Source organism: Strongylocentrotus purpuratus, unplaced genomic scaffold (genome assembly GCF_000002235.5).
Source record: "Strongylocentrotus purpuratus isolate Spur 01 unplaced genomic scaffold, Spur_5.0 spur5_scaffold_21, whole genome shotgun sequence".
NCBI classification, from domain to species: domain Eukaryota; kingdom Metazoa; phylum Echinodermata; class Echinoidea; order Camarodonta; family Strongylocentrotidae; genus Strongylocentrotus; species Strongylocentrotus purpuratus.
The window spans coordinates 20,995,480-21,003,479 of record NW_022145607.1 but is presented as its reverse complement, the minus strand read 5'-3'; the positions used below and the strand labels follow the sequence as shown (position 1 = coordinate 21,003,479).

At 39.8% G+C, this 8,000-nt stretch overlaps 1 pseudogene; it reads left to right on the top strand.

Moving 5' to 3' along the window:
• The first annotated feature begins 3,217 nt into the window (after positions 1 to 3,217).
• LOC754176 lies at positions 3,218 to 6,433 on the top strand (annotated as a pseudogene).
• Positions 6,434 to 8,000: the final 1,567 nt, after the last annotated feature.

Sequence of the window (8,000 nt, the reverse complement as noted above, 5' to 3'; positions counted from 1 at the left end):
TCATGCAACAACGCAATCTGATTACGAATATTGAAAAGCTGTGTTATAATTTGACACCATTATACAATTATCAACAAATTCACGTTTACTGTCAAACTTGTTAATAGTAGTCACCTATCTATGAAGGCCAACTGCCCATATATTTTAGAGGTCACGTATTTTGTCCCCCTCGATAAATGATTGTGTGTAGCGTTACCTGCCAAGAAAGACTCCCCGTCTACAGTGGCCACTTTCTACGTTTCCTTTGGGTGACTTTATACAGGTTTGACCAGGCGCGTACGCAGGGGGGGGGGGGGGGGGGATGAACCCCCACCTTTAATTTGTTTTTATGTTTATGTTTTGGAGGAAAGCCTTTAGTTTAAAAAAAATAATAATAAAAAAAAAAAAAAAAAAATGGTAATGGGTCGAACCAAAAAAGCTGACCTTACCCACCACCCTAACGGCCAAATTTAAAAAAAATGTGTCCTTCCCCCCCCCGAGTCGTTGCGAAATTGTTGGGACCCCCCCCCCCCCAAAAAAAAAAAGTGTCCTCTTACACCCCCCCCCCCCCGCTTATTCAGCGGCTGATTGAGTCGTTGCGAAATTTTTGAGACCCCCCCCCCCAAAAAAAAAGGGGTCCTCTCCCCCCCCCCCCCCCGCTTATTCAGCGGCTGGCTGAGTCGTTGCGAAATTTTCGGCGTGATTTTCAAATTTTAACCCCCCCCCCCCCCCCCCTCGAAAAAAATCCTGCGTGCGCGCCTGGGTTTGACTGTATTATGTGATTCGCACATTTATATTCCTCACACCATTCTACATAATTAATTCACAACTGCATTCATCTTTCTTGATTACATTATTTTCCAAGGTATGTACAGTTAACAACTAAATTACCATACAATTACAAAGTTGTAGTAATTTTGTAAGTACTTGTATTTGAAATATCTATTTTCCCTGATCTTTCGAGCTTATGACATAATTATGAATCCTTACATCTAAAAGTATTCAACATAGGTATTGAGCCCACTCACATTTCATTCTTTAATCACGAAAAACACACAAAAAATATAAAATATACAAGGGGTATGAATAATTCAGTTGTTACTGTATATATTGTGCATAAGAGTTGCTTGCATTTAATTTACATGCGTTATGTTGCTCTTTTCCGTTCCATCAATTCAATCTTTGGTTTGAGAGCTGATTATGCAAACTAACATTTCATGATATTGATGTTCATAATCATTACTGTGTAAGGAATTAGCAAGAAGGTGTTTCGATCAAACGCAATTTTTGGCTACACCAGACAGTAGACCTGAATAGAGAAATGATTCCGAAAAGAAATCCTTGAAATGCTTTACTGTAATGGAGGGTATATGCAGTAGCAGTTATAGAAGGGGCGCTAGGGGGAAAAGTCGCCTCTCCAATTTCTTCGAGCCCCTTTTTCATACCAAATGAATTGAAGCAGGGCATATGTATCGGATGACTGCAAGAACTTTACAAAAATATCCGAGAACTGTTTGTGACCACATCCTTCGAGTTTGATTCAAAGCAATGTTTTCTTTATAAATTGACAGCATTACATTTGATATCTTCTCTTTACAATGAGTCCCATTGTGATAACTATATAGAGATCACCCTTAGTTTAAACACGGCTAATTCTTTGATACTTACAATTTGCAATAACTTTCTTTTCACAATTGCAATCAGAGTATGAAAATTGATAACATTACTTTGCATACTACACTCATTTTAAATATCACATGATAAGCATATTCGGAATTCATATATTGAAAAGCATCAAAGCCTGGCTGAAATAAAGTACAAGGCACACACAAACATTTATACACAGAATACAAAACAATAATAATACAGAAAGTAGAAAATGGGAATTGGCCGTACATCAACGGATTCAGATTTATAGTAATTTATATGACAGCAGACCAGCAGTAGTATATTTAACTCACGTTGAAAAGTAGAAAGATGATGAGCGTAATTGTGGGGGTACAATTGTTCTTACTGTAGACATTGAATTTTGTCCATATCAAGAACATAATGAAGAAAATTGGCCTGGTAGAGGATTAATATTAACAGAAAGGGTGGAACAGAAAAATATTTTTTTATCTCTACGAATGTGATCTTTATTAGTTACTCATTTCCTGTATATTTCATTATGAATAAAAGTATGTATATATGAAATAACATATACCACTTTTTAAATATGTTTGTTTTCTTAACTTGCACTTTCGAATTTATTTACATGATTTCAGTATAATTAACGCTACTAAAAAGGCCACCCCGATCCCCAACCCACCCTATCCCCCTTGTAAATTTTACATAGATAAGCTCATTAAACAAACGGAAGGCACCAAGGATAATATAAATTTCCTAACTGATGAAGAAGAAAAAAAATCGTTAAAAAAACGCAATACACACACACGTGCAAGATAATATGCGTGTACTCTGTTATTACGCTAAATTATATAATTATCATATATACACTTAGTAAAACAGATTAACAGTTCATACATACATCAAACTTTCTGTATACCCCCCTCCCACACCTTCTGCTCAGAAAAGAAGTTAATACACTATTCATTTCCCCCTGATATATATATACCGTGTGAGTCAAAAAAAAAGTTTACGCCTAGAAAATTGTTAATTATTTTAAAAAAATCTATGAACAGTAAATTAATACACATCTTATAAAAGCGCGTTTTCTCCCAAATCATTTGGTATCAATTTTGTGTGGTATGTGTTCACGCTTGGATGAACAGGAGGCATTGTTTGCGAGAGTGCAACAATCGACTTGCGCCAAAGTGATGCCTACATTGTGTGATATGTTTGGATTAAAGAGAGAGAATGAATTGAATGTATCAAATGAGATGCATAGCATAATATATGCTTTTGGCAGAAGGAAAGTCACACGCACACGCGCCCACACACGTTCGTTGATATTTAATATTCGATATTTGATATGTGTGCCATAATATTAATTTTGTTAGGGATGTTAATTGGATCTGCAATGACCGAATCAATACCCAAATCCCAATAGTTTTATTCAAACATCACATAAGCGGGAAAGAACAGGTTAGAAGTTATTTAGGAATTGTACACGGTCGATATTGTAAATATATTATTGTGGCTTTTTATTCATCACTTACAAGTTTGGTATAGAACGTGAAGGTAAGGTTTGCGAATATGGAAATATGTTATTTTCGAAAAGAGCAATGTTGATATCGACATGTCTATGTTTGGTAGTATCGAGTTAGAATTGTGTGAATATATACATGTATAATTTTAAGACAGGGTGCAAGGACTTCAATTAATTTTGAAAAAAAATTACCCAGGACCTGTAGCTGAAGATGTAGAGAGAAGAGGGTTATTTCTGTGAATTACATGTGTTATGAAATGGAAATCTTTGTGAATTTTCTGTAGGTAATGCGATGACACAAGCGGGGACAGGGGCGGATCTAGCTTTTTGCTAAGGGGGGGGGTTTACCAAAATAATGACGATGCGGAGCATCGTCCACGAGCCGCGAAGCGGCGAGCCGATTTTTTTTTGGGTGTTTATTTGAACCCCGTAAGTGATGTTTTCCTGTCTTCTATTAACACAATGGAGACCATAAAAAGTAGTGCATGATAACGTCTTTTTAAATCAAGTAACAGTTTAATACACAGTTATATCCAGAGTTATCATGTGTTTGGTTAAGTTACCAGATGAGTTGAATATCTTCTCACAATATTTGCACTTGAAAGGGTTTCTCTCCAGCGTGCGTTCTTTTTTCTTTTTTTTTTTTTTTTTGGGGGGGGGGGGGGCGCCCAAGGGGGGGGGGGTTTAAACCCCTAAACCCCCCCCCCCGTAGATCCGCGCCTGGGGGAAGAAATTACCCTCTCGGGCAAAATTAGTGTGTATTACGAGTTGAAACGAGGATAGAAATACAGCAGTTAATCATTTGTTGAAAATATTTATGAAGTGATCAGAATAAAGTGTGCTGAGTTTGATTTCCATTTTTTTTAGTGTGTTTCAGTTATACACATGTAGCTCAATTTACAAGAGCTATATGGCGGAAAAGTATATGTATATGCAGAAATGTATAGGGTATACATACAAGAGGATATGAATGTATTTGAAATGAAACGAAATAATGTACAGTGTGTATTGATGAAATAGTATTGTTTATATGGCATCATTCGAGTCGAATTCAGGTGATCGGAATGTTTAGATGATCGGCCTGATTACTTTCAATTATCTTGGGTGTTTGATGTCTATACGCCATAGTTAAAGAATTTACTGTGAAATATTGGATTTGTTGTAGTAGCTCAGCTACGGCGGAGTGATATTGTAATTAGGGTGCGGCATTGCATAGAGAACAAAGAAAATAAATCTGGACCAAGAGACTTGACCCACCACTTCCTGCGAGCCTCGAATACCATCGATGTACAAGATTCTACATGGAAAGTTTTTGCCTGGTAAATTCCAGTGTTGATTTCAACCCAAGGCCAAGAAATAATTGAGGACAATGTGGCGTAGCGTGCATCGTTATGCATCCTGTCTGCAACAATATCTGATACTGCAGACCATCAGCTGCACAGGAGCAAGGCACTGCAACCAGAGCGCCAAGAGCGGCATCTTTACGAGACGAACCTGTCCGCGGCGTGGACCATAGATCCTATCACCGCCACGCCATCAGTTGACGTGGTGAATATTGGCGGGGGGTCTACCAGTTGTAGCATCCTCTATCATCTATCTATCTGAAAGGTCAGCATACGGCTGGGACAATGTGGCATATCGCAGCTCTGGTATGGGGGCTCCGCCCTTCGGATACAGATATTGAGCTTCTCAGTTACATGAGACAGCTTGTCGGAGATGTTCTGGAGCAAGAAACCGGCGTGGATCCCGGCTGGATTAATAATGGAGGGCTCTTTGTTGCTTCCAATAAAGAACGACTTGATGCATGGGTATAAGAGGATGGGCAGGGTTGGAAAGACCTTTGGAGTGGAGTACCACATCCTCTCTTCAGAGGAAACCAAGAAGCTGTATCCTTCGATGAACTGTTCTGACATCTACGACACCCTCTATAGTCCTGGAGACGGTACAACACCCTACATGATTCTGTACTGCCCTCATTAGGTCTGCTTCCAAGGCTGGAGCAAAGGTCCTGACAAACAGTTACTGTCTAGATACTGGAATACAAACAGGAGAAGATGAGTTTGGTACTCACAGAGTCCAGGGAGTAGAGATATCGGGAGGGACAAACAAGACTCCTATCGTCGTAAACTGCACAGGTGTGTAGGCCCCAAGAAAGGAGCAATGGCCAACATGGCCTCTTCTAGCAATGAAGAATGCATACATCGTCACCGAGGGGATAGAGGGCATTAAAAACACGCCTAACGTCCGCGACCGTGATGCGTCAGTGTACTTGAATCTTCAGGATGATGCTCTGTCCATTGGAGGCTATGCAACGAACGCAGAATTCATTGACAAGATGAAGGATGGCTTTGCCTTATCCCTATACGATCTTGACTGGGACATCTTTAGGACTCTAGAGTGTGTGTGTGTGTGTGTATTTGGGTTTTTACAGACGTGTATCAATCAGATATGATTATTTACGTCTGGGGACCGACTTTTAACGTCACCATCCAAAAGACGTAAATAGAGTACCTGTCATCGGTGGGACAGGAATCAACTCCACAGTCTGCGGTTCAGAGTCTTTCACACCATATCACAAACCATTGTTGGACGAGGCTCCATAACTTAGAGGTTTCTACCACGGGTGTGGTTTCAATAGCTCTGGTCTCATGCTCTGAGGAAAGGTTAGCAGGGAACTTGCTAAGTGGATTGCCAACAGTAGGCCAGAGCTCGACATGTATGGCCATGACATCAGGAGATTTTCAAGATTCCTCGTTCATGATAAGACTTGGATTAAGGAGAGGAGCCATGAAGCATACGCTAATTAGAACTGGTCGACAGTGTTTCCCTATGATCAGCCCTTAATGGAGAAGGCGAGAATGCCTTGAAGAGGCTTAAGGATAGCTCCCTGAAAGAACGCTTTGATTGTGGCCGGAGCTAAAGAAAAGTGGGTGCAGCGGGAACTTGGAAGAATGGAAATGTCTCACCTGTCATCGGTGAGACAGGAATCATGCAAATTGACAGTCTGCGGTTCAGAGTCTTTCACACCAGATCACAAACCATTGTTGGACGAGGCTCCATTCATAACTTGGAGGTTTCTACCACGAGTGTGGCTTCAATAGCTCTGTTCTCATGCTCGGAGGAAAGGCTAACAGGGAGCTTGCTAAGTGGATTGCCAACGGTAGGCCAGAGATCGACATGTATGGCTATATGACATCAGGAGATTTTCAAGATCCCTCGTTCATGATAAGACTTGGATTAAGGAGAGGAGCCATGAAGCATACGCTAAGAACTACTCGACAGTGTTCCCCTATGATCAGATCTTAATCGAGAAGACGAAAATGTCTTGAAGAGGCTTTAAGGATAGCTCACTGAAAGAACGTTTTGTTTGTGGAGCAAAAGAAAAGTGGGTACAGCTGGAACCTCAGAAGAGTGGAAATGTCTGCCAAAAGCCAGAGTTTCTTAGAAATGAGAGCTGAAGTGCTCGAGTTTTTCACTGGTCAAGAACCCCACAGTACACCGACAGTCCATGAATATGAAGTGTATGCGGAGCATACTGGTATGCATCCAGGTTCTCCCAACCAACGCAAGGAGAGAGAAAAGCCGGATGTCAAATTTGAGCTAGAAGATCTCAGGAAGGACGTATGTGGCACAACTCGCCAAGAGCATTCTGGCTCTCCCTAAGCTCAGCCGAAGTTGAGTAGTTAGGATCCTAAGTGCTACGAATGCCTTAAGTTTGGACACAGAAAGCAGGACTGTACATCTGAAACGGTCTGTTTCAGATGCCATGAAACGACCGGGTCACATGAGCAGAGGTTGCCCTAAGAGGAGTGAGGCCAGTGTTCGCCCTACTTCACAGTCTCCATCGAATGCAAACTGTGGGACTATATGGACAGCAGCCTTAATGGAGAAGGCCAATCTCGTGGATCGCTTCGTTACCAAGTCTTTACGTTGCACCTTCTCGATTGCCGAAATGGAACTTGAGTGGATATATGTTATTTTCGAAAAGAGCAATTTTTATATACAAGGAATATTGATGTAGATATTTCTATGTTTTATAGTATTGAGTTAGAATTGTGTGAATACATGAATGTATAATTTTAGGACAGGATCCAAGGACTTCATTTGATTTTGAAAAAAAGTTACCCAGGGCCTGTAGCTCAAAATGTAGAGAGAAGAGGGTGATTTCTGTGAATTACATGTGTTTAACGGAACATATGCTATTTCGCATTTATTGTTTAATAATGTGATACATTGAAATAATGTTATTTATCAGTTGTATTTTTCTCTGTGATTGCATGGGTTTTCATACATGCAAACTTCAAAATAGACTTGAAGTAAATCTTTCGGACTGATGAGGATTAAGTGCTGAATAATTGTAAAATGGATGTCTGTTTCCATTCTGTAATGCGATCTTTGTACCGTTACATGGATAAGGGAATTCAAGCTGATCTAATCCTCCCTCTATGGCATATTATAAATGAATCACATTTAGTTGATGTAATTAAAGAAACAAAGATGATGAAAGCACTAGGAAGGAAATTTTCTTTAAAAATAATTATAAACTACATTTATAAAGCGCTTAAGGTACTATGTCCCATTTACAGGCCAAAAGAATTAAAAGGTTAAATTCCAACGGCATTTGAGAGATAATACTAATTTAGAACTTCCCTAAATAAAGTGGAAAAATAACGACTATTAGTTGTCGAATCGACTTAAGTGATACCAATACAGTAAGTAATAGTCTGATTTTCAGACCATTGTACCGAATGGTCGTACGTTTTGTGCTGCGCAAAGATTCAATCAGTTTGATTCTGGCCATTACAAGAAGTGGGTTATTGATGTAGACAAATGCTCATGTACCCATTACAGCTCATTTATGTATGTGATTACC